This window comes from Microtus pennsylvanicus, chromosome 12, assembly GCF_037038515.1.
Source record: "Microtus pennsylvanicus isolate mMicPen1 chromosome 12, mMicPen1.hap1, whole genome shotgun sequence".
Classification (NCBI taxonomy): domain Eukaryota; kingdom Metazoa; phylum Chordata; class Mammalia; order Rodentia; family Cricetidae; genus Microtus; species Microtus pennsylvanicus.
This window is the reverse complement of record NC_134590.1, coordinates 3,275,001-3,302,155: the sequence shown is the minus strand read 5'-3', so window position 1 is coordinate 3,302,155 and position 27,155 is coordinate 3,275,001. Positions and strand designations below refer to the sequence as shown.

The window sequence follows — 27,155 nt, the reverse complement described above, 5'->3', positions numbered from 1 at the left end:
CAGCCTTACCAAACTGGGGAGGGGAGCTCTGAGGAGGAGCCAGCTCCAATGGGAAACCAAAATGAAGTTGTGTTCACTCAGGTCTGTGCGAGTGGGAAAACCGAGAAACAGCACAGGTTGGAGCTTAGGAGAGAGGGCTCAGTACTGCAGATACAAATAGAGTCACTGGCCTGGGGAGGAATTGCAAACCCCTTGAACTCAGGCATTGAGTGAATGTGGCACCTGGGAGGGGGGAGAAGCCAGTGTTCTAAAGTAGGTGACAGTATTCAGTATTTCTGAGAGGCCAATCAACAGCAAGGTTTGCTCACTGCGTTTGATGAGGTTGACATCATCGGCTACCTTGACAAGAGGTGTTAGCAGAAACCCTGAGTCCGGGCTGGAGGTGTACCTCAATTGCTGGAGTGTTTCCCTCACATTTCAGAAGCCCTGGCTTTCACCCACAAGACCACAGACCCTGCACCGGCAATGTTTAGCTTGGGAGGCGTAGGCAGGACAGGTATTAGAGCTCTGAGTTCAAGGCTGGCCTGGGAGTAGGAGAACCTGTTTCAAAATAAACAAACACCAAGAATCAATGGAGTTTTAGAGGAAAAAACAAGAGGAATTGATAACAGAAAGGACAGAGAGTTCTCTTGAGGTATTTCTATGCAAATGTAAGAGAGAACTGGGTAGAGGAGGCAATCAAGAGAAGTTTCAGGCCTTAAACTGAAGGGTGAATACTCCTGCTCTTACTGAACGCCCCTCTTGCCTCTGGCCGCAGTCACATCCTTCTCAAGGGATGACTCCGGCCAGTGTCACCTCTCTCCTTGTTTGTCCCTCTCCACTAAAGTGTTGCCGCCACCACTTTCTAGCCAGGCCAGGAGCAGGTAGAAAACAGCTTGTACCGATTTGCAGGTGGCTGAATGTTCTGTGTTTGTTCCCTTGTTTGTTGTTTTCCCCTTAATTCACCGAAACGGTGGGGTTACTCTGGGGCTACCAATCAGGAGATGCCTGCTCTGCCAGCCAGGCCTGCAGAAGTCAGCCAATCTCAGAACCCATTTGAGGAGGCACAGATGGACTTCCCGTTCTCTCGGGGTAAGACTTGTGCCTTAGTTTTCTGGTTTCAATTTCGACACACTCTAACTTTAGCAGTCTGGCAGTGTGTTACATCACAGGAAGTTACCCAACACGATCCACCCAGGTCCATTTCCTTTCTGACCGGTTCACAGCTACGCTGGGGTCCATCACAGATGTCCTCAGCTGTAGGGGCTGATCTAAACCTCCTGAATGCTGGGGCAGTGGGTGGCTTGGACAGTTAGTGGGGCCACTGGCAGTGGGACCAGGTGCTATCTCTAATGAATGATCTGGCTTTTTGGAGGCCATTTTCTATGGAGAGATACCTTGCTCAGCCTGAGACCAAATCCCAAACGTGCCATATGCCAGGTAACCCCCATTAAGTTATGTCTCCAGAGGCCACGTGAAAATATTCTTGACACATAATTTTTCCATTCATCTACTAAAAGCAAAAGAATTCTTAGATGTGGAATTGTTTATTCAAAAATACTATTATGCTTTTCATGTTATGTTTAGTCCCAGCATTTGGGAGACAGAGGCAGGCTGGATCTCTTTGAGTTCAAGGCCAGACTAGTCTACACAGTGAATTCCAAGACAGCCAGTGCTACATAGAGACACTGTCTCAAAACAAACAAAACAAAATGCCCACATTGAAGGGCCGGGGAGATGGTTCAGGAGTCACTTTTGCAGATGGCTGGAGTTGGAGTCCCAGCACCCATATCAGACAGCTCCCAATTGCCTATGACTCAGGCTCCAGGTGGATCCAGCACCTCTGGCCTCCACGCACCTGCTCTCACTGTAAACCACACAGACTACACAACACATTTACTTAAAAACAAATCTCGAGGCTGGGCGTGGTGACTCAGGCTCCTATAACCCCAGCACTCCAGAGGTGAGATCAGGAGCTCCGCAGACACAGCAAGTTCAGGTCAGCCTGGGCTACAGGGAGTCTGTCTCAAAAACAAAACAGACTCTCCAAATTGTATTTCATTAGTTTGTGGAATTCAGTGTATGACAGAGTGTTCTCTCTGTGGTGTGCCTTATAGACTGTTATCTGAACATCCTTTCTTTACTCTGTCAATCTTTTTTAGGGGGCTGGGGATTTTGAGACAGGAGCTTTGTGTAACCTATGCTGGCCTCAAATTTGTATGCAGCCAAGGGTAATCTTGAATTTGCTATTCTCCTGACTTAAGGGCTGAGATTACAGGCCTGAGTCCCCACGCCCACCTTTTAGTTTATACCAATAATAAAACCATTTTTAAAAAATCAAGAACCCACTTAAAACAAAGGGAAGATAGAAAAGTAAGTGGAGTATAGGGTTGTCTCCACAAAGGGCGGAACTTTCTAAGCGGATAGCAGTGGGGTGTTTTCTGGCAAGCTATCACATCACCGTCAATGGGATGAAAAGGTCTAACCCCCTAGATCAGCAAACCCCGGACTGTAATTAGATCACCTGCCACACACTGGCTGCCCTCGTACTTCCTCCTTGGCAGGGTGTGGGGAATAGGAGAGGCTGCACTTTGAAGGGTCCCGGAAGGAAAGAGAGAGCAGAGGCTCCATCTTGAACCGCCCTTGCGCTGCTCAGCGGGAGGGAGTGGGTCCTCGCCGCTCAGCGCACCCCTTCCCTGTCTGGGCTGTGCCCAGTGGCTCGCCATCTAAGGAGCTACTGTCCTCGTTCTGAAGCTCAGAAAACCATCTCTGTTAGTGCCTCTCTCTATAGGACCCCACCCTTCCTGGGTGCCTTGTGTGGCGCGGCCTCATTAAGACCATGAGATGTTAAATGAATCTTGATGGGATGTTTATGGACACAACATCCCCACAATTCCAGAAGCACGTGGTTTCGGATGAAAGGAGATACTTAAGTACGGGGAGGGAATCATTTGTTTTCTTTGATTGAACCAAAATAATTAGCCCGCCTGACTCGGTGTCTTGGCCTCTGCCTCTCTATGGAGGAAAAATAGACCAAGAAAACTTCTACCGCACGGCAGCAAAGACACACGGGAAAGCGATTAAGTTGGTAAACTTTTAACAACGACTTCCCAAGTGCCTGTTTCATATGCACGAGGTTTTTGGTGAAAAGGAACCTGGTGAGGGAAGTCCAGAGACTGCTGAAAACAAAATCGGCGACAAACTGCTTTAATACTAGAAGTAGCTTGGAGAAGCCGAGCAGCTGTTCGCACAGACATTCAGTTGCAAGCTCCCCAAATCCCAGGCAAATTGCTTTCTCCTTCGAGTTTGAAGGCACTGGATGTCTTTTAATGCCCTCCGCCCCCAACTCTCCCAATCTCTAAATGATCAATTTTTAGTGGTCAGAATACCATCCTAAAATTGTAGGACCGACGAAGCTGCCCGGTCCAGTCCGTTTCTACAGAGAACAGACAGCTTGGCACCATGCCCTGCCCAGGTGCGCCTTGGGGTTAGATAAGCACTGCGCCTCGGGCGACGTTCGGCAGCCATTCTTCTCTTCCCGGTGCACCTGCTGAGCGGCTAGCGGCCAGTCCGGGATCCCGGCCACCTCCTCACCACCCGGCACCTCGGACCAGCCGGCCGGACCCCTAAGCGGGCGCGGCGGGGCGCGCGGGCACAGCGCAGGCAATCACATGGAGGCCCGGGCCCGCCCCATTGGCTGCGACCCGGCCAGTCGCGGCGCTCGCAGACTGCGGTTGGTCCCAGAGCTGCGGCGCCTGCACGGGCCCGGAGTCCATGTTACGCTTTGTCTAATTCCCCTCGTTACAGAGTCATGTGCTGCTGCTCCCGCCGCCGCCGCTGCCGCCGCCCGGGGTGCCCCGGCTCCTCCGCCGCGCTTCGAGGTGGCAGCCGCGGGCGGGGCCGCGGGCTCAGGGTTCAGGGCGCCGCGCGCCTCCGGGGCGCGTCCCGGTGCAGCCGCCGCCCGCCGCAGGTGATGCCGCCGCCTCCCGCCTCCGCCTAAGCTCCGGCGCGCGCGGCCAGGGCTGCCCGCGAAGGTGGGTGCGCGTCGGGCCACCCGGGCAGGGAGGGAGCAGGTGGAACGGCCCCGGGGCGCGCAGGCGTCCTGCTTCTCCGCGCCCCGTGCCGCGGTGGAGCCTAGGCTGCCTCCGGGGTCGCGATCGGGGACCCACGAGGGCTTCGGAACCCCGGGACGGGCTGCGCGACCAGGTCCCCACCCAGCGCCGGGACATTGTTCCGCTTCGGGCCCTGCGCGGGCCGGGTGCCGGCTGCCGCGCTCCCGCCTCGGCCTCCGTGCGCGCGATCGTAGGGGCGGAGATTGCCCATCGCGGCGGCTCCGATTCCTCCCGGAGGTGGGTGTCTGCAGTCTGGCCTGGTTGGCCGGGTGCCGGCTAGAGGAGCCCTTGAACTTCTCCAGAAACGCCTCCCCATCCGCCTCCGTCCCGCTCCGGGTGGGCCGCGCGGGGAGCCCGCGGGCTGGGGAGGGGAGGCCCTGCGCCCCGCCCCCGGCCCCCGGGAGGAGGGCACTGGGGCCGCAGGTGCACCCTGCACGCCGCGGGCCACCTCCGGGTTGGGTACCGGTATAATCCGCTTCTAGCTTGTTTAGAAGCGTGGGCTCTTGGGAACCGGACTTCTGCTTGATTCTGGTTTAGGGGCTTGGACAAGAGGAAAAGTGGGTGCCTACCCAGAGGACTGTCGCCTCCAGTTACTGGAGGGTCGATGGGCGCCCCCCTCTTCCTGTCCCCCTTCGTGTGGGGTATTCCTAACAGATAAGGAAATGAGATTTTTGTTGTTGTTCTTTGATTTTTCCTTTTTCCTTTTTAAGCCGTCCGCAGTGAAGGAGAGCTGCTTCGGGTCGAGGGGAGGAGAGGTAGGTCCCCTCTGGAGAGGGTTGGGCTGTAGGGTCTCAGCGGTTCCCACGCAACTAGGGTTTGTGTGTGACTGAAAGTGGGGAAGTAGGATTGCTGGAAGGAAAAGCAAGGGAAGAGATGGGCGCAGAAAGGAAGAAGGCAAAGAGACCAAGTATTGGTCGTCCTAGCCGAACTGGAGCCCCACCTTGAGACTCTTGGGGCTCCTATTTGATTTGCATTTCCTCCCAAGATTTTCTTCAACATGACTTTGAAAAGTTTTTTTTTTTAGCTTTTATTTTTGTATTGGACAAGACAGCTGCGAAGATGTGGTTTTGGAAGAGATGTAGAAGATCTGACTCCTGGGAACTTTCCTTGGCAGTTGAAATAATAAAACCCCACCCTAGCAGCGTTTACTGAGCACCTAGTACACCCGCAGTGCCTGAGTGTAGGAGGAGGCCCGAACAAGCAGGGAATTCCCGTCTGCAGTATGGGTGAGGGCTGTTTACTTAATAAATAGCCCGGGCCCGTCCGTACGCCAAGGAAAACACAGTTCAGACTTTCCTCCCCAAAGCTGCTGGCACCTTAGGCTGTCTTATAGACTCGGAGGAGTCACCCTGCCTTGTGAGCACCCATGTTAGGTCTACAGACACCATCTGTTTTCACAGCTCGTGAACACTGAGCGGGTATGTTATCTGTTAGGTCAGGGCCAGGACTGTGCAGACTTCAAGTGAAGTTAAAATCCAGCATCTCGTCATGAAAAAAGAGTTGAAGACTGAAATGAGGTGGAAACGGGAGTGTTGACTTCTTGTCAATTGTTTAGGGAGCTCTCCATAAAAGGACGAAGTAGCCCACAGTGCTGGACACGATTCCAAAATGGAGAGTTCCCTCCCAGCTCTTCCCACTCAGAGATTCTATCTCAGATTCCTCTAGTTTTTATTGAAGGTGTGTAAACGTTGTTGACTGAAGCCTAACAGGCTAAGGGCAGAGTGAGCTGTCCTCAGATGACCCAGGGTCCCCTCCCTCCCTCTCCTCTCCTCTGAGCACGGGCTTCTGATGCAAGAGTGTTGAGCCATGGCTGCAGCTTTCTTTGCCTGCTTTTTGCGTTGAAAAACCTTGGTCAACAAGTGTCATCCCTCCCCCCCATTAAGTTATATAGTCTATGAAGTTTTCTGACGGTTTTTAAATTTTTTTAATTTTACAACAATCTGATGTGTTTGACTTGTCCCAATAGTTAAATTGTTTTAGGAGCTCTCTGTTTTGGAAATTGAACTTTCCCGGTATTGTGGGCAAGTTGTAGGTAAATTGGCTCAGACCGTAAGGCTAAAAGCCTTACGCATCTTTGTGTTTATGATCATCTATGTTCTTTTTGTTTTGTTTTTGACACGGCAAGGGTCTCACACTGTAGCCCAGGTCGGCCTTTTCCTGGTGCTGGGATTACAGACACCGACACGGAAGGCCCCACATGTTCGTTCTTCAAGTGCTAATTTGAAAGACTTAGTGTTTGACCTGAGAAACACCAGTAGTGTTGAGTACTGGCAGGAGGAGTGGCTCCTGGGAGAGCTGGAAGGAGGGGATCTGTGCTCATGAGAGCAGATAAACATGCAGAAGTCCAATAGTTCAGGGTGACAGTGTGTGTGTCAGGATGGGCAGAGACCAGAGTGGACAGTGTGACAGTAGACAGGGGGTGGTTGTCTCAGAGAAAGGACTCGGGGTGCAATTTAGTGGGATTTTTGAGAAGTAAATAGAAAACACTAACCTAGTTAGTGGGAAAGTTAGCTACCAGCGAGCCAGCAAATAAACCTGATGTTCTCCCCTGGACTGTTCAGCCTCGTCCCGCAGGCTGTTGGCAATACGTGGAGAATGTGTGTTTCTCATAGCCCTGGGGCAGGTGCTACTGGCTTCGGGTGGGTAGATAGGCATTTTAAAACATCCTTGAGGGCCCTGGAGATGGGTCAGCAGGGAAGGCTGTTTTATTTCTGGAGGCTGGGGTGAAAGGAAATACATACCCTCCCCCTGAATAAATACTGTAAAACAACAGACAAGCCTGAATGCACAGGGCTGTGCTCCTAAAGAACGAGGTTGTTCATGACCTCGGCAGTGCCGAAGCATAGCGTAGGGAACCAAGTTCAGATCCCCAACACCTTCACGAAAGCTGTGTTTTTAGCCTCAGTGCTGGAGAAGGGGAGGCGGGAAGATCCCTGGGGCCTACAGGCCAGCCAAGCTAGACATGGGCCCCAGCTTCTATGAGAGACCCTATCTCGAAGCCCGAAGTGGGAAGAAATGGAGTATGCAGACCGCTGGCTTCTACACAAGTTCTTGTAGACACGTGCACACTTACACACACACACACACACACACACACACACACACACACACACACACACACAGAGCTAGTGCCAAAGTTGACACTGCTTCTCTTCTGCAGTGAGCGTGAATGTGGTGGTGGTAGTCTCCCCAGAAGTGAAGTTACAATTCTGAAGAGGGAGGTGCTTTTGTTTTGTTGTTGTTGTTTTTTGAGGCAGGCTTTCTCTGTGTACCCCTGACTGACTGTCTTGGAACTCACTCTTGTAGACCAGGCTGCCATCGAAGTCAGAGACCCGCCTTCACCTGTCTCTGCCTGCTGAGTGCTGGGGTTAAAGGCCTGCGCCACCAGGCCAGGCAAGGGAAGTAGTTTCTGATGTGCAAGGGATCATTCGTTAGGCAATGGCTCTGCAGAGATCTGAAGCACTGAGGGTCTGTGCACATCCTAAGCAGGAGACAGAAAACTCTGAGGACCATTGATGGCTTGCGTGCAGGGTAAGGTTAGGTAAGTGGAGTGTCACAGAACTCGGGTTCTGAGGCCCAATCTGGCTCCTTTAGCAAATTCTTATATTCCATAAGAGCTAGTTTAAAAATCCCAAGGAACAGGGGCCTCCCCACATGAAGAAGGGTTCTGTTTGGTTATTCCAGAGGTTTCATTGACCGCCTTGCTCTTGATCTGTTCCTTTCACGGGACAGAATAATGTCTCCTTTTGGCCAATTTGACAACTAAAGTAGCCCCCAAGTGATCCTACAATCTCGCCCGCTCCACCCTGAGGAGCCTGGAATCCAGTATGGTAATTGAGAGGGAATGGCCCACAAGGAGCATAGAAAAGCTGCCCCAAGACCTACTATGCATAGGCTTCATTGTCACTTAAGCTGTCTTGCTAGCTGCCTTTCTGATTTTGTTTTCTTTTTGTTTTTTTAAAGCCGCAACTACCACAGACTGGTGTCATAGTCAGAATTCTCAGGGATTTGTTGCCGGAGCTGCTGGGTTTGTACGCATGGGCAACATTTTTTTTCTCTTCTTGAGAGGTTGAGTTGAACCTTCTGCTACCTTATCAAGCTTTTGGGGTTTTGGTTCCATCTTGTAATCCTGTCAGGGAAAAAAGTGGGCAGCTATGGTTTTTCTGAAACAGTGGTTGCCACTCATGTGGTTGTAGCAGCAATTCTCAGATTCTGGTTGCTGCTGGTCTTCTCCGAGAGCTGAGTGTGCTGGGTGTGGAGGGGGTTCTAGAGGCTAGTTAACTGGTGTGCCACTCCTGGGAGTCTCTTGTCTACACTGCTCTGAGCTTTCTCAGTGGCGTTTGTACCTGTGGTGCCTGCCATTTTGCTGTTGTTGGAGCGACACAAGTGTCTGAAAAGCCGACTTCCTCTTCTAGGATTCTTTTCATTCTGTGTAGACGACATCTGGAGGAGAATTGCTGAAATTGGAAACTGGCCAGGCCAGAGCTGCTTTTGAACTTGCGAGGGAGGGAGGCAGTTCCCGCTCAAGCTCCGTGTGGTTTCCTCCTGGCCGGTGTGTCCCGAACACTGGCTGACAAGAAGAGACTTCGGCTTTGGCCTCAAGCATCTGCCGCTGCGCTGTAAGGGTGCTGGGATTTTGTTTGTCAGTTGTATTTCATGAGGACGTTAGGCATTATTCCTAGATATGCATTAAAGGAAACAGGCCGGACGGTACGTTCTAGGAACTTAGTGCTAGCTTCTTCAGGTGTTTGAGCTCTCTCCAGCAAGATTCATTGACTCATTGATTCATGGAGACGGATTCACGTATCTCAGACTGGTCTGGCTCAAATTCCAATTCCTTAGTTGCCGGAGGATGACCTTGAACTCCTGACCCTCCAGGTTGCCTCTTTCCCAGTGTTAGCCTTAGAGGCCTGTGCCACCATGCTAGGTGAATACAGTGCTGGGAATTGAACCCAGGGCTTTGTGCTTGCTAGACAGACACTCTACCAACCGAACACAACCCCTAGCCCCTAATTTGGATGGTAGCCATCCCATAGTATTGAAGGAGCAAGATTCTAAATATGATGAATTATATATGTAGCCCTTTCATTATGCATGTCCGGTGTATTCTGTCCCTTACCGTGGTCATGTCTGTCCAAATCAAACAGGTAACTGGTTCTCGGGTCTGTTCTGGTTCACAGGTAACCTGTGTATACCTCCTGGAGATCAGGGATAATCTTATAAGAAGGGGCGTTTGTTGAACATATGATATATGACAATGAACTGCATTGCTGGGCTGTAGCTCAGTGGTAGAATGCTTGGCTGGCATGTTTGAGACCTAGATTCAATTCCCTCGGTTGCCAAGAAAGGAAGGAAGGAAGGAAAGAATTAAAACTGGAGTGGATGTTGTGGATGAGACCATCCAGCCAGCCACGGGGAGGTGGTTTGCTGAAGCTTGCACACGCAGTTACAGGCGTCAGAATTCAAAGGCTCAGAAGGAGGATTTCTCCTCTGCCTGGAGGTGTGTGTGTAAACAGTTGAGGTCCCTCTGGTCTTATTTATATAATTGAACCAAAAGGAGGCGTGCACGGTGGGATTTCTAGCCTTGCAGGTGACAAAGCGCTCTCTGGATTATGAAATCTCTAGCCAGAAGGGATTTGCTCCGGGGAAACCATACAAAGTTTGCTAGTGGTCAGAGCTCTTGTAGGCGCTTTTAGGCTGCAAATAAACGTTTTTGGGGAGACCAAGGAGCTATGATGGGATGGTGGGTTTTGGGGTTTTTTTGTTTTTGTTTTTGGAATGCCAGGAGGAAATCTGAAGAAAATGGCACAACACTGTTGTGTTGTTGCAGGTGAGGAGGACAAGGAATGCCACTTTTAGGAAAGAGATTTGAAGAAAACACAGTCTTTTTTTTTTTAATTAATTTTTGGGACAGAGTCATATAGCACAAGCTGGGCTCAAACTCTGTTTTGGGGGATGACTTTGAACTTATCATGCCCTTGCCTCTGACTTCCAATTGATGGAATTACTGGCTGCATCCTCAAGGCCAGCCCAGAAAATACAGTTTCAAATTTGTTCCCACGATGCTTTCCTCCTTGGGGTCATGGCCACTCTGCCTCGGGAAGCACAAAGGTGTGACTCCGGTCTTGTTGGAGTGGAAGCCCACAGAAAAGCTGTTTTCCTGACAAAAAATACTCAGCATTTACAGTCTGCAAAGACTTAGTTCAGGGATGCTGTCAAACTCGAGACCAGTGTTCTAGGGACTTAGGAAGGACTGACCACTTCAGTTCAGTGAGTCTGACTCGTGGTGTTTAATGGTTTGCCTGTTTGTCTCCAAGCTCTAGGAAGTCTTTGTCAGTGAGGGGAAGACAGGGCGCCTCTGTCTCATGTCTGCCCGGCTTGTTTTCCTTTTTCCGGTATCATGTACCTGAGAGATTTCAAGCTTTAAGACATGAATTCAGATCAAATGTTAAGAAATGTGATTTCAGTTCAGCTTAACCCAAGTCAGAGTCGGTGTGGAGAAAATTGTTCTTTGAAATATATACCAGGATCTGGAGATCTGGCTCAGTTGGTAAAGGAACTTGCTGTGTATGCCTGGTGACCAGAGTTTGACCCCTATACCCCCATGGTAGAAGAAGAAAACCAGCCACACAAAGTTGTTCTTTGAGCCTGGTGGTGCACGCCTTTAATCCCAGCTCCCGGGAGGCAGAGGCAGAGGCAGGCGGATCTCTGTGAGTTCGAGGCCATCCTGGTGTACAAAGTGAGTTCCAGTACAGCCAGGGCTGTTACATAGAGAAGCCCTGTTTCGAGAAAAACCAGAAAAAACCAAAAACCCAGAGTTGTTCTTTGATCCCTATATTCACGCATCCCCAACACTTAATGCACGCACATGTGCACACACTAATAATAATGATGAAAAGTGTATTTTTTAATTTATTTTTATTTATATGTGTTGGTGTTTTGCCATGGGAGTCTGGTCCCCTGGAACTGGATTTACAGATAGTCGTGAGCTGTCATGTGGGTGCTGGGCATTGAATCTGGGTCCTCTGAAAGAATAGTCAATGCTCTTAACCACTGAGTCATCTCTCCAGCCCCAATGAAAAGTTGTTTTAAAAAGAAATGGTGCTTAAGGAATGACATACAAGATTGACTTCTAGCCTGCACATGCATGTGCAGACCCATGTATGCACGGGACACAAACATGCACACACATACAAAAGACCTGTCTGTCTTCTTGACCATGTTTGGTGAGTCAGAATCTCTGGAGGTGGAATTGATGGTGTTTGTTTTTTATATTATTTTATGGATGTCTTGCAGATGAAAGCCTTCCTTGCCCCGAGGTAGCCAAGGCTGAGAGCCACCATCTTGTGTAGATGTCTCACGTAGGCATATACACGTGAGGACCAGGACAGCACACCTCTCCAGTTAGGCTCTTGGTGCCGCCATGAGATAGGAGTCCTGGGCAAGATGGTGCCTCATGGTCCCTTTTTGAGGTTTCCATGGCGAGACTGCAGTTTGTCCGACCCGTGGAAAGTGAGCGTAGCTAGGATGCAGCTAGCTTTTTGTTTTCAGTTTTATTGCTAATGTATTCAGTTCCAAGAAGACTTTGAGGTGCTGTTTTATTTTTTGGGTTGTCTTTCCTGCTTTGTTGGGTTGTTGCTATTATTTTTTCCTTTTGTAAAAGGAGTACAGTGGGGATTGTTGGTGTTCTATAGCTGTTTGACTCCCCCCCCATTTATTTATGTATTTATTTATTTTTGAGAGCATCTCATACAGCCCATGCTGGCCTCCGAGTCACCACATAGCCAAGGATGGCCTTGAACCTGTGATCTTCCCGTTTCCTTTTCCCAAGTACTGGGATTGTAACTATACCCACCTTTATTCAGTGCTGGAGATCAAACTCGGGCAGACAACTGGGGCTGCATCTCTGCCGTCCTTTGCTCTGTGGGTCAGGGTCTTACTGTCTGCATCGGTACAGGCTGGCTCAAGCCCCAAATCCTCCTGTCTCAAGCTCCCTTTGACCTTCGTTCAGATTTTAATCTGACAGTGTCGCGATGATCTTCTGAAATCAGCTCCACTTCCTGGTGACTAAGCTTTCAAATTCATAAGCCTATGGAAGTATTCTTATTCTGTCAACCACAGTGAGGAACAGTGCCCCAACCAGAAACTCACTGCTGGGTCTGAGCAGGATAGCGTCAAGAGAAGAAAGGATGGCGGGGACTCTTCTCTCCAGAGGCTGCTGGCTGCTGAAAATCTCTTTTCCCCTCACTATAGGGACAAGGTGGGGTGTAAAGAAGCTGTCAACAGCTGTGGGATGTAGCTCAGTGGTGCAGGTCTTGGCCAGTATACATGAGGCCCTCAAGTCAGTGCCAGATACCAAAATTAATCCCATCAGCCAGCATTCCCTTCACAGACTGTTCTCAGAGAAATTTGAAAGTTGGTGGACAACTCAGGCGTTGCCGTGGAAGTCTAGAGCTCTTAGCGTTGGCAGGTAGAGGACCTTCTGTCAGGCCTGGCTGACCATGTTTGTTCTTTATGGCCTCCGTGCATGCTGTGGCACACACGCTCCTCCCCCCACCAAATGTATTGGAAATCATTTATTCTAGATGTAACTTTTTTTCCCATTTAGTAGACCAGGAAGCAATTAGATAACTTAGTGAATGCCTGAAGGTGTGTTTTTGTTTGCTTGTTGTTGGTTTTGTTTAGTTTTTGTGATGGGAATGAAACCCAGGGCCTTGTGCACCAAGATACACACACTCCCACTTCCCAGAATTCTTAATGATAACAACTGTCGTTTATTCAGCCTTGATTAATTGTCCAGATCTGTGCCCTGAAGTATATGTATGTTCTTGTTTAATTCTTCGACCAATCTTAAGTTAGCAACAGGCTTACTCACGCGGCAGGTGAGGTTGTGAGGATGGCTGGGGTGTGTGATTTGCACACCACCCCGGGCCAGGAAGGCGGAACCCCATAATACTTCTGTGGAAGGGAGGTTCAGGGTCCAGGCTGTGGCGGTCATGCTGTGAGTACAGTTCATTTGAGCAGCGTGGTTCCTGTGGGTCGTGTACCATTCTCGTCATTTCACGGTCATTTTCATGCGGGCAAATGCTTACCCTAGAATTCAGAGGGCCTTGGTGTATACGTGTGTGTGTGTGTGTGTGTGTGTGTGTGTGTGTGTGTGTGTGTATGTGTAAGGTATGCTTGCGGAGGCTGGCGGTCATTGCTAGTTGTCTTCCTCACCTGCCTAGGTTTTGAGACGGGAGTTTACAGATGGGCTGACTAGCTCGGGTAGACGTCAGGGCCAGTCCGTCTCTGCCCTCCTCCCCCTCTGTGCTGGGATAGCACATGGGTACTGTCACACCTGGCTTTTGTGTGAGCTGGGAATCCAACAGGTCTGTGTGTTTGCTCAGTAGGCTTCTTATCACTTGAGCGTCTCCTGAGCCCCCAGAGAGTAATTTTAAGCCACCTAATTGTAGGTGTTTTTTCTAGTCTTTATTCATGGTGGGATGCCACACTAGGACATAGTAAGCATACTCCTCGTGCGTAGACCTGACTTCACAATACCCGCCGTAAGGGAACAGTGTGACTGCCAAGGGGGCGTGTCTTTGTGGGATAAATGCTGTAACACACAGGTGTGTTAAAACATGATCTACCCAAGCAATATGTATCTCTCCCTACAACCATGTCGTACACAATCTGCTTCATTTATACAGCTTATACTCTTTGTGGCTTGCATCTTACTGTGTTGTGGTTGTACAGTTTTATTTGTTACTGTATGTGTGGGCCCTGTGTGTCCGACACAGAATAGCTCCCGTGGCAGGCATGTTACCTAATGCTGTTTCCCCACCTCCATTATTTTTGTTGTTTTTTATTTTTTTTCTTCCTTTTAAAACTTATTTCTTTTTCTGAGGCTGGCCTTGAACCCTATCCTCCTGTGTCTGCCTGTCGGTTGCACTCCCAGACCTGTGTGAGCATGCCCAGCCTGTTTGCATTCATTGCACTCAGATACAGTTATACTGGAGTGAGTTCATACAGTCAAATTTCCTCTCTGGACAGTTTCAGGTTTCAGACTTACATTTAGTCAGCGATGAGGTGCAATTGGAAAGTGGATGGTTACATATTTTGCAAATACATGTATCCTTTTATATACATAGGTACATAGACACAGGCACACACACATTTTTCTCTTTACTTTTTTTTTTCTTTCCCACTTTCAGGACAGGGTTTCTCTGTGTAGCCCTGGTAGTCCTGGAACTGGCTCTGTAGACCAGGCTGGCCTCGAACTCACAGAGTTCAGCCTGCCTCTGCCTCCGGAGTACTGGATTAAAGGCGTGTGCTACCACTGCCCCCGTGCGAGTGGAGGTCAAGGGACACCCTGTGGATTCAGTTCTCTCCTTCCATTTTATTGAGGGCTCCAGAACCAAACTCTCGGCAGGCTTTTGCTGCAAGCTCTTTTACCCACTGAGCCATATCACTAGTCCTTTTAGCTTAATTCTTTTAAAATGGTTTTCTGTTACAAAGCAATTCTCTTTCTGCTTAGTTCTAAATTACTTTTTTTTTCTGGGTAGATTGTATGCCAAGTAGGAGCTTCATAATTGTGTTGTTAGCTTTTGCATGAGGAAGAGACACGTGTGGGAGGGTAGAGCAAGAGGTGTCTCCGGGAAATACCAAGGCACACCGTGCCTAGGAGCATCTTCTGAGATGCTGTGTGAGTTAGGGTCTCATCTCTGCGGAGGGTGATCTGGAGTGAGGTGGGGAGTGAGGAGCGCTGGGAGGAGGTGGCCTCGCTCAAGAGGGTCCCTCGGTGGCTCTGTGCCCTGTCAGGATGTGAGCCAGATTTCTGAGTTTTCACTGGAAGTCAAAATCTGGATTCTTTTGTAAAATCTGATTTTAAAAGGTTAGCTAATTCAACATTTCAAATAAGAACTTCCTGTAGACGAAACAAAAATAGTGATGTGGGATGGAGAGTCTGGGCGGAGAAGCCCTTAGTAGTAGCTAGCCTGTGGCCAGATGCACTGGAGGCCTGGGATTGGAATAGGAGAACAGTATGCTTGAGTTTCCTAAGGTCCTGGCTAGCCTGGACCTCCCTGTGGCGACCAGGATGGCCTTGAAGTTGGAGCAAAATGCAGAAGTACAGGCTTTTCCTTGCACAGCCTGCTCACTTTTAAAAGTCCAGTCAATTTGTATTGTGAGAGCCTAGGCAGTTTTGGATGCTCACCTTACTAGACCTGGATGGAGGTGGGTGGTCCTTGGACTTCCCACAGGGCAGGGAACCCTGATTGCTCTTTGGGCTGACGAGGGAGGAGGACTTGATCAGGGGAGGGGGAGGGAAATGGGAGGCGGTGGCGGGGAGGAGGCAGAAATCTTTAATAAACAAATAAATTAAAAAAAATAAAGCACCAGGAGAAAAAAAATCCAGTCAAAACTTGGTATCATCCCTTTGTTTTACCAATATACCACACGAGTTAGAGCCAGAGAGCGTACATACCTGCATACCTGTGTGTGTGTGTGTGTGTGTGTGTGTGTGTGTGTGTGTGTACACGCACACGCATGCACACACACTGTTGCAGACAGTTGAACAAAGCTTGAATGTGTCAGTTCCAATCCTTACGTTTGGGTGTGTGTCCTTTTGCAGGGACTGGCCTGAAGGCATAGCAGGTGCTGGGGGAAATCCCTAGACACTAGTTCTGAACTTGAAGGAGAGAACATCCCAGCCCTTCCTGCTGACTGGGTACCTCTGTGCGAGACAGACTCATCCTCAGATCTGTGTGTGGCTAGCTTGGTGCTCCTGTTTTCACCTTTGTATCCGCTCTGGGAACCCTGATGTGGTTGAACTATGCTCATCTGTATATACACTCTGGAAGAAAAGAGGGCAGAGTATTTTGGGAGATCTCTCAACTAGCCAAGTTCAGAAGCCTAGTGCAAGGATTTCTCAGGGCATGCCCCCCCCCAACTCTCAGTCATCCCCAGTGGCTAATGTACTGTTTCCTGGAAAGGGAGCCTTGTATCAGCTGGCTCTATTCCTAAACCTTAGCAGTGATACTGCAGTGTGAAGTTGATCTGTCCTTTCCAAGTGGAATAACTTTCAATTATTCTTTCTTTCCTCTTCCTTCCTTCTTTCCTTCCTTCCTTCTTTCCTTCCTTCCTTCCTTCCTTCCTTCCTTCCTTCCTTCCTTCCTTCCTTCCTTTCTTCTCTCTCTCTCCTCTCTCTCATTCTCATGTAGTACTAACTAGCCCCCTTTTTAAAACCTATTGTGAAAGAGTTTTATTTTATGTGTATAAGTACTTTGCATGCATATATGTCTGCATACTACATGTATGCCTGATGCCCTCCGAGATCAAAGGAGGGCATTGGATCTCTTGTTGTGAGCTGCCGAATGGGTGCTGGGACTCGAACCTTGGTCCACTGGAAGAACAGCAAGCCCTGAGCCATCTCTCTGGTCCTAACTTTGGATCCTTCTGCCTCTATCTCTCAAGGGCGGCGGTGACAGCTGTGTGTTACCACATCCTGTTTCTGTGGTGCTGGGATGGATCTTGTGTGTTTTCTAGGCAGGCGCTCGAGCCAATTTGAATCAGCCATTTTAATCTTCAGTGTTCCAACGGCTTTAGAATGGCTGCCTTTGAAAATGCTCCGGCGCATGGCATAGGTCGTGCAGGAAGGATTGAGGGCGGGTATTTTTCTTCCCTCTCATTATGAAACCAGTTTGTGGTTTCGGGAGAATGGGAGCATTCTTCACTCGTAGGGAGTCAAGCTTGTAAAGGGGACATGACAGAGTAAAAGGTTGAACAAGAACCCACGCCCAGTGCCTAATCTGGAAGTGCCCAGAGGAAAGGCTGGGGCAGGCCTGGTGCCCGCTGGGGCCTAGGGCACTTTGTAGATAGATTCGCTCATACTCTGCTCAACCCTCCCTGGTTTGTAGTCGAAGCAACCAAGGTCAGGCTGTCTCTTCAGCCTGGCTGCTCCGCCCAGTCACCCCAAACAGCCAAGTAATTCAAGGTCACAAGTGTCCGAGCTGTGATTTGAACCCAAGCAGGCTGACTTTAGGCTCCTGGCTTGCTTTATTGTTATTTTGTTGTTGTTCATATCATATTATTTATTTATTTGTTTGTTTATTGATTTTTTTTTTAGGCAGGCTCTCACTCTACTTAGGCTGCTGTCTAGCCCAGCCGTCCTTGAACCCTCAGTGATTCTGCTGCCTCAGCTTCCCTGGGAGTCGTGGGGTTGCAGGTATGGGTTGCCAATGCTTTGCTTTCGAATTTGCACAGCACATTTTTCTGACTTTCCATACCACCTCAGTCTTGACATCATCAGAGTCTGGTGAGAAAGAAGAGACTCCTATGCCTCCCCTCCGGCCTCTTCCCCAGACCAACCAGCAAATGAAATAGAGCTAGAACCGGAACCCTGCCCCAGACTGAGGGCTGATCATATAAGGTTGTATTGAGAGCCTGGTTGCTGTGACAACCCTCATCCCTGGCAAGGAATTATTTTCAAGAACACAAAACCTGCCTTGTTTTACCTGTCTTTCACAAGAGTGCATTTGGTGAGCTTCCAAGGGTATTTTAAAATTGCCCTGTACAGTTGGTGTGAGCTGTGGCAAAGACCTGGGCTTTGGAGCCTAAGGAACGGGGATTCTGAGCTTGCTTTCTCCTCTTGCGTGACCTTGGCTGTCTCCAAACTTGAGTTTCCTCTTCTGAGAGTGGGAGTGGGAACTCATCACAACAGTGTGGCTAGGGGCTTCTGTACGCAGCAGTATTTTATCAACAACCAAAGCCACGCGTGTTGGACGATGAGCTGCTCAACGCAGCCTTTGTGAGCCTTGGAATTCATTTCCCCGTAGCAAGTGGGGCGGTGGGAGGCTTGATGGGCGGGTAACATGCTGAACTGAGCGTGTTTCTTTCAGTCCCTCTTTACCTGTGTGACTGTGGACCGGAGTGTAGGCGCTGACTCCGTTTCTGGCCTTCTCTTTCTTGGTTTCTCTCCCCCTCCTTCTCTGGGCTGGCCTCCAGTTTCCCCACAAAGGGCTGTTTGTTTTAGGGTGAAGCAGGCGATTCTCCGGGCAGCAGCCCTGGCTGCGGGCAGTTACTGTAGATCAGAGAGAAAAGCCAGGCTGGAGTGGGAGGGGAATTGATGGGGCTTGTTCCTTAAAACTTGGGACATTGATGTGTTTTATTTTTTCCTCCTTGAAGGAAAGCAAGGAATGGCTTCTCAATGGCAGTGCTATTAAGTGCTCTTCAGAGCCGAACAAAGCTGAGGGAGGAGAAAGGGCTTACAGAGGTCCCTGTGTATGACTTTGGAAGCCCTCCTCTTCTTCCTTCCCTTCCTCCTCCTCTTCCTTCTTCCCTTCCTCCTCTTCCTTTATTTTTCTGTCTCCTTCCCTTCCTTTTATGTCGAGAGACCATAAGCTTGTTGAAGGTCACTTTGTGTGCAGTGCACTTCAGCCAGAAAGGAAGTCATGGAAACACTAATGACAGCCGTCATGGCTGTGATGCATTTTGTACAGACTTACCATGTTCTCTCCCCTCAGTCCTGAAGGTCAGTGCTATTACTGTCCCATGTCCGGTTAAGAGCACTGGCTGCTCTTCCAGAGGACTCAGGTTCAATTCCCAACACCCACATGACCTCTCTCAACTGTCTGTAACTCCAGTTCTAGGGAATCTGACACCCTCACACAGACAGACGAGACACCAGTGCACATAAAATAAAAATAAATCTTAAGAAAAATAAATTGATTTAAAAAATTGTAGTTGTATTGATGTGTGTACTCTTGCATGTATATGCCAATCAATCGCTGTCAGTGTGTGGGGTTAGAAGACAACTTTGGGGAGCCAGTCCTCTCCTACTGTGGGCTCTGGGGATCGAACTCAGGTCTTCAAGTTTGTGTGGAAAACATTTTTACCTGCTGAGTCATCTTTTAGCTTTTTGAGACAGAGTCTCCTGTAACTCAGGCTGGCCTTGAAGTCCTGATGTCTACTTTTGCCTCTTCTGCTGGGATTCAGGTATACACCATGTCCCTCCACATTCTTGAGAAAAGGTCTGATTTACTCTGGTGTCATTATTGGCTGTAGGAGAGAGGAAGTGGTGTGTTGGCTGGAGCAGTTAGTGGGTTGTTCCTGTGGGCCCCCTGGGGATTATCTGAATGCACAGATTCCACAGGACCCCTGCTGCCAGTCTGAGACAGTAGATCTGAGGAAGGCCTGGGAAATGTGTGTGTACACACTTGCGCATGTGGCCACACACATTTGGGGGCCAACAGTGTCTTTGCGAGGCATTTATTTCCATTGGTATCCACCTTATCTTTTGAGATTGGGATTCTAACTGGATTGGTCGCTCATGAATAGACTATACTAGACTGGTTATGCCATCGAGTTCCGGGGATCCAGCTGCTGTTTCTGCCAACCCCCTACTCCCACCCCCATATTACAGATGTGTGTCTGTGCCTCGATTTTTTCCCCCTGTGTGGATGCTGGAGAACTCAGCTTTAGTCCTCACACTTGGAAAAGAGGCTCTTTAGTGACCGAGCCACTTCCCAGGCCCGTGCTGTGCTTTTTATCCCCTGTAAACGTAAATACGTAGTAATTTCAGAGCGCTGTCATTGGACAGGGTTTTCACGTCTGTTTTCCCACTCCAGTCTGGAATCTAGCGTGGCTCTGCTTTTCAGATCATCGTGTTAAATTTCTCCCCTTTTTCGTTTATCAGAAGGAAATGGAAGATGGGAGATTTACTGTTGATCATCCGGCTTCCTTGACTATCACACAGTATGCCTTCTGGAGTCCTGCCTGTCACTCGCCGATTGTGGACCATGACCAAGTGACATGTCTTTCTTTAAAATGAAGACGTGAGCGTGTGACTAGTGGTTCAAAGTTATCTGTCGCTGTGGTTGTCAGGAACTGCCCCTAAAGGTGTTCCTTCCTGGATTTCTTGGGGAGGTCTGTCCTTTTGAAAAGAGCCGAGAAAACCACCCTGGAGAGTGCGGAGAGTGGAGAACACACTGGGGAGTTTTGATCCATCGCAGTGCCCCTTCTTTCAGGGCTTTTGTTTTCTAGACATTTGCTTTGCTTACATAAGCAAGCCTGCTGGGGTATAGTGGGGCCCATATCCCGGGGTAGAGGGAGGGGGCTTTCCTTACCCATTCTTATCTATCAGTTCATTATCAGTTTCTTAGAAGCTCCAAGATGCTCACTTATATATTTCCTGTGACCCACTGAACACAGGCCATTAAGAGACCTTTCCCTTCTCTTCCTTCCTTTCCTTTCTCTTGTCAGGGTCTCATTATGTAGCCCTGGCTGACCAGAAACTGGCTATGAGACCAGGCTGGCCTCAGACTCACAAATGTCCGCCTCAGTTTCCTATGTGCTGGGAGTAGAAACGTTTCTCTGTGACTGGCCTACTCTTCTCTTTTGAACTTTGTAGCAACTGCTAACATTTGCTGCAAGATTGTAGCTCAGTGTGGCCTTGAACTTCTTAAGCAGCCAAGGATGAGTACCACGCCCAGTTTATACTCCCGAGGGGACCAGAGCTGGAGCCTCGTGAATCACAGGCAGATACATCACAAACTGAAAAACAGTTCCAGCCCCCTCAACTGCTAAGTTTTGAAATATAAGTTTTGCTGGGAAGGTAAACAGTCCTATCAAGGGAGAAGCTATTTTTTAGCATTAAAAAAAATCAGAAATGATAATTTATGCTTAAAAAAACAAAGTTAGTCTAAGTTTTTGCTCTCCCTTCCCTGTCTCTGCTGCCCTTCATCTGTCCCGACATGCATCTGCAAACCAGTTCTCATGACCTTCAGTCCCAGGCACGTTTGTACTGAGCCAGACACATACACCGTCTGATCTTCATTCAGTCTATGAGCCCTCCTTTTTGTAGGGCTTTGCTAAGCAACTCTTTCGCTAAAGGGATGTCATTTGTCACAGCACTTTCCTTGGGATAGATGGTTAGTAGGGTTGTGTTCGATGGTGATCTGCCTTGGTTCCTGCAGTTTAAAACATTTCACTTCATCCTCTGTGTCTTGGCATTTTGGAGCTAGAAACAGTTACTTCGCATGAACACCTTCAGCCCCTCTTTTGCAGATTAAAGGAGACTACACTGCGTCAGATTATTCCCTGTAGTCTCTGTTAATTTAACAACCCTCCCACCCTGGCTTGCCCTCATTTGCCCTTTCTACACCTCCCAAATTAATGTTATGTGCTAATTTGATCATACCAATGTGAACAATTTCTAAGTTACTTAGAGATCAAACGTATTTCTGGCTCTTCTTCCTCTGTCTAGTAAATGTATCCCTGCCTCTGCCCAGGCTGCCCCATTGCTCTGTTGTCTAGTTGATCAGGTATCCTGACTTCTCAGGACACTGTATCAACTCTTAACAAGATCTGAGCATGCGTGGTTTATAGTTCGCCTGGCTCCCTGCAGTTACTCGTCCAGCTGCCTCGAGCCTAGCATCCTGACAGGTGGAGAAATCATCTGTCTTCTGGTTTTGCCTTGCTGCAGATATCTTATCTTCACTTTTCTTTTCATTGTTTTTTATTCTGTAACTTTGATCAGACTCGGGATTTTTGCTCTTTGGAAGCTTTCTTCGCAGCACCCTGTAGTTCCATTGTTGCCATAGAAAGGAAAATTGGGGGCTTTCATGCTACTCGTAACCCGTGACACAGGACCTGCTCATCTGGGGTGTCCTGTTGGTAATTTGTTAAATTGCAGATAGCTGGTCAAATGTTTATCTCAACACTCTGGAGATAGGCAGGCAGAGGCAGGAGGATGTCTGTGAGTTGGACTGAGTTGAACAATAGCCTGGTCTACATAGTGTGTTCCAGGCAGCTGGAGTCACAGTGAGACATTGTTTCAAGAAGACAGAAACAAAACAAAATGCCAGCCAGGGTGTGCAGTTCTGGGACATGCTAGCAGTGTGACTTGGGACAAACTTAATATTTTTGTCTGTTTCCTGACACCTTATCAAGATAATTCTGCAGGGCTGTTGGAGGCTGTGAATGATGTAATACATCGTGACGTGATTGCCATTTTTAAGCCAGAGTTAGTGTTTGAAACATTGACCATCTGGCTGGGTGTAGTGGCACACATCATTCATCTTGGCACTTGGAAGGTAGAGGCAGGCAGAGCTCTGTAAGTTTAAGGCCAGCCTGCTGAATGTAGTGAGTTCCAGAACAGCTCAGAGCTACATAGAGAAAACCTGTCTCAAAAAACCATAAACAAACAAATAAACAAACAAATCAAACGTTGACCATCAGCTTTCAAAAGTTTATAATATAGTTTCTGGGCTTGCCTGGACACTTTTATTTTTATTTACGATGGCTGTTCCATTGAAAGTAAAAGGGATGAAAACCAATCCGTTTAACTCTGTTCCCTGGGCTTCTCACAATCCGTGTTTCTTCCTGTAGTCTTTGCGGCAGTAGGTGATAAAGATTGGTTGTTGTCAATATAGTGTTGTGTGTGCCTTATTCCCTGTCATCTTCTGCATTCGCTACTCCTACCTCTTATGTGTGGTTGGCTATGTTAGCTCCTTGTACGCACATAAACTCAGTCTTTATTATTATATTTCCTGGGGATTGCTAGGTATCTGTTTCTGTGCACGCCTCCAGCCCTCGGAACTTGTGACCTTCCTGTCTCTGCTTTCCGAGCTGAGATCGTAGGCACACACAGTTTTATAAAAAAGTCATTTTAAGAGACTTGGTGCCTTAGCAATGATCATGATACCTGTTAGGCTTGTTAGGACAAATTATTTTTAAGTTGCTTGGGTTTCAAGTAAATTGCTTTAGAGGTAAGAACGCACCGAGGAAATGAAAACAGTTCTTCTCAGAAGGAAGCTGAGATACCCAGCGTTGAAGGAGGATGCTCAGTGCACACGGTCAGCAGCCAGCAGACAAGCCAGTGTTCCCTGTGATGTCTTTCCGGGAACATTTTGTTTGAGGGTATTTGGATTTAGTGAAACTTTTGCGACATCTTTTTTGTTATTTTTTTTCCTTTTTTTTTTTTTGTTTTTTTTTTTTGGTTTTTTTTTTTTTTTGTTTTTGTTTTTTTTTTTTTCGAGACAGGGTTTCTCTGTGGTTTTGGAGCCTGTCCTGGAACTAGCTCTTGTAGACCAGGCTGGTCTCGAACTCACAGAGATCCGCCTGCCTCTGCCTCCCGAGTGCTGGGATTAAAGGCGTGCGCCACCACCGCCCGGCGACATCTTTTTTGTTATTGCTGAGATCTTTTTTGGTTTTTGGAATAGGGCCTTACGCAGCCCACAATGGCCTCAGACTTGATGTGTGGGAGAGAATTCTCTTGAACTTCTGGTCCTCCTGTCTCTGTCTCCAGGCACTAGGACTACAGGTGTGGGCCACCACATGCTGTCTAACTTCTGTCCTCTTTTATGCTCCTGTGTTACCCTCAAAATCAGAGACATCAACCTACTAACTAAAGAGCGAGAAAGGACATGCACTACAGTGTTACAGTTTTGTCCGTCACAGTTTATTGCAGGACATGTCTTACTACTTAAATAAAAGGATGCTTGGCTGCATCAACATCTACATCTTGAATCACATCTGCATCTGCTGGTGCCATGACAACCTAGAATCAGTTGTCAGTTGCAAAATAAACAGTTGTGCTTTCAGGTTTACCAATATTTGCCAAAACAATGAGGAGTCGAGGCAACTGTTACAAGTTATGACTTATTCATTCGTGGGTTTGTTTACTTTTCGAGGTGAGGTCATGCCCTGTAGCCCAGGCTGGTGAAGCTTGTAGCAGTTCTTCTGGCGTTCCCAATCTCGATTGTGCCTCCAAGCTAGCACCGGATTATTGTTGTAAAAGTGAGGGTTTTGTTTTTATCCTGAGTAAAAGATACATGGCACATAGCTACAGACAAAGTGTACCCACACATTTCTGTCCACTTAAAAGGAGGAAGGCTAGACCCCAGGTGCGTGTGAGCTCGCTAACCCTCTGCTTTAGAAAACCAGTCAGCATTGTGTGCACGCGATGCCCGTAACACCTGCAGGCAAACTCTTCACACACAGAATAAAAATAAGTTAAAAAGAAAAGAAAATTGTCTGTGGTCCCCTGCTTCTTCCGAGCTCTTCCTGCCCAGGCAGTTGGGAGACTTCTGTGGGGTAGGTTGGTCTGGGATATTGAGGCCTGTGGGTGCGTATTAATTTTCTTCGAAGTCAGGAGATTCATGACTCTTGGATTTGGAGGCTGAGAATACCCAGCTCTTAAAAAGAGATTTGTAGCCCCATGTTCCACTTTCCCCGGGAAGGGACACTCATTCTGGCTCCATGAAGATGGTAATAGCTCTCTGGGGGACATGCCAGTTGAACCAGCCAGTTGGCTCGAGAACAGCTTCTTTGAAAGCCATAGGCCAGGACCTGCCTCTGTGCCAGGAGCCACCTTCCCAGAAGGTACTGCTGCGTGCATCCTCCTGGAGGGAGGGCTGAGGCAGCCACATCTGCCGCGAGGGCCGTGGGGACAGAGGGCATCGCTTAGGGAATCAGACAGCTTGTCAGTTTTCGTCCTCACAAATGCAAACCCATCTGCCATTCATTCTGATAGGCGCCCCGAGAAACCTTGTGGCAAACAGTTTCAACCTTCAAAGGGGTGCCTTGCTTAAGATGAAGAGCAAGCAGCATTGCTTTGGAGAGAAGATAACTGTTTAGAGCCTTTCAAAGGGCTTTGCCATGCCCCAGGTTGTGGATTTGAGGGAGAGATGGCCTTCAAAGACCTCCCTTCTCCCTTAATTCCTGTAAAATCAGTGTTGTTACTCTTTGTTTTGAGACCCATCATCCACCTCTAAAGTGCAGGGATATTCAGGAGAGTGCCACCATGAGCGGCCCACCTTCATTTTGACCCCCCTAGAAGCATGCTTTCTTGTTCTCTTTTGGTCACACTGTGATTTCAGCTTTTTCCTCGTAGGGCAGTAGAAGAGGAAACTGTTCTATGGTGCACAGACAGCTGAAGAACGACCGTACTGGGGTGGAGTGTGCTGTGCTGCACAGACCTGGTGCATGTTGGGGGTTTATCAGCATGCTGGAGACTGTTGCATTCGGTGGGACTATGTATCATAGTTGTATCGGCGCTTACTGTTGACTTTTTATGTTAATGACTGAATGTCTCCAATCTATCTAGGGGAGATTTTAAAAAGCAAGATGGTGTGATCTCAGTAGATCACATAGAAGTTAAGGCTCTAGGAGGCAATATGGCTGTTTCTTTGCCTTTTGTTTTTCGTTTGTATGCAGGCATGTATGCTTGCATGTAGATACATATGTGTGGAGGTCAGAGGTCAACTGCGCATGGTTCTTCTGCAGCCCTCCCTCCACCTTGCTTTTAGAGTCAGTCTTTCCATGTGGGTCTTGGGGTTTACTGATTCTGCCAGGCTGGGTGACTTGCGAGTCACAGTATCTTCCTGTCTAAAACTCTGGGATTACGCTCTCTCGTCACCATGCCTGGCTTTTTACATGGGTACTGAGAATGGAACTCAGTCAATACCCTACTGACCAAGGTATCTCTGAAGTCTCTCTGTCTCTCTCTCTCTCTGTGAGTTTTTAAAAAAGATTTTTAAATTTTATTTTGGATGTGTGTTTTGTCTGCATGTATGTTCATGTCTCATGTTCATGCCTAGTGCCCGAGAAGGCCAGAAGAGGGCATTGGAGACCCTGGAGTTACAGATGGGTGAGAGCTACCATATGAGTGCTGGGAATTGAACCTGTGTCCTACGAGAACATCCTATACTCTTACCTGCTGAGCCAGCTCTCCAGACCTTCCTTGGCATTTTCTAGGAGTTATGTTGTTTTTCAGGAGTTGGTGGTGAACTCCTTTAATGCCAGAATTCAGGAGACCGGGGCAGGCAGATCTGCAAGTTCCTGGCCAGCCTACTCTACATAGTGAGTTCCAGGCCAGCTAGGGCTATATAGTGAGACCCTGCCCCCCCCCCCAAAAAAAGTTTGCTTTTCTTCAGAGATTATTTTGGACTCTTAGAGTTATAGTAAGTACCTGGAATGAAGACAGGGATAACAAAATGTTTTAAAGATGAAATTATGTCCTTCAAAGCTGCTCCTGCTGATTTTTATTTGTTTGTTTGTTTTTGAGACAGGGTTCCTTTGTGTATCCCTGTGTGTCTTGGCACTTACTTTGTAGACTAGGCTAGCCTCAAGCTCACAGAGATCAGTCTGGTTCTGCCTCCTGAGTGCTTGGATTAAAGGTGTGTCTCACTATCCCTGGCTCAAAGCTTGTGATTGTTGACTGGTTTTAAACTGTGAGAGATTGTCAGCTAATGCCTGGTAGCCTTTTGGGAAGTTTGTCAAAAGCATTGAAGGGCTGGGGTTTGTCTGGTTCAGCAGTGGGAAGTGGGTGGGTAGAAGAGGCCTAAAAGGACTCTGAACCCCTCAGGAAAGTTTTAGAGATAAGCCCCCAATAGACTACTTGAGGAATAGCATGACTGTCACCCATTCTTGTGGCCCCTCTGGCTAGTCTCTGCCATTTGAACCTCTGTGCAGCTGTGGTGTTGTGAAGGAGAAGGGCGGGGCCGGAGAGATGCAGTTTGTGTTGTCTGCATGTCATTACTGCCAGGATTCCTGATCACTTTGAAAGGTCTGTTTCATTCCTTAGCCTGTGTCAAGAGAGTAATAGCTGCATGCGACCGACAGATGAGAAATGAGTGTTCGAGCTGGAGGAAATGCACAGTGGGAAGCGGTCAGTCGTTTTCCTAAAAACCTCAGGCAGGCATTCAATTCTGCAAGCAACATTTGGCTTCTTAAAATTTCCCCATTAGGGAAAAAGGAATTCACGGGACAAATATTTGCTAGTTAGGTTCTGTATTGGACAGACTTTGTACCTTGGCATGTGAGCGGCCACCAGAACCTCTTGAACTTTTGCTACCAAGTAACTATGAAAAGCCTCATAGAGCCAGCACTGATTGTGGATGAGCGCACCATGTCCCTTGCACGAGTCAAGGTACTTGCAAAGTCAGGTGGGTGACAAACCCAGCACGCCCCAGAATGGGAGCCAGAGAACTACAGGCTCCTTCCGAGACCAGGGATGGATCCCAGATGGTCTTGGAGCGCTTGGCTTTTCCCCTAGAACGCGCTATTGTCTTAGGAATTTAG

At 48.4% G+C, this 27,155-nt stretch overlaps 1 protein-coding gene across 4 annotated transcripts in view; it reads left to right on the top strand.

Moving 5' to 3' along the window:
- The first annotated feature begins 3,875 nt into the window (after window positions 1-3,875).
- Lrrc8d (leucine rich repeat containing 8 VRAC subunit D) overlaps window positions 3,876-27,155 on the top strand; it is a 136,719-nt gene continuing 113,439 nt past the window's right edge. Inside the window, exons 1-2 of one of the 4 annotated variants that reach the window (XM_075942899.1) lie at window positions 3,883-4,013; window positions 4,802-4,846. The gene's annotated coding sequence lies outside the window, so the exon portion shown is untranslated. Of the gene's footprint in view, window positions 4,014-4,407; window positions 4,428-4,801; window positions 4,847-27,155 lie in introns of those variants that run through there. The other 3 variants (XM_075942900.1, XM_075942898.1, XM_075942904.1) reach the window with 3 other exon arrangements.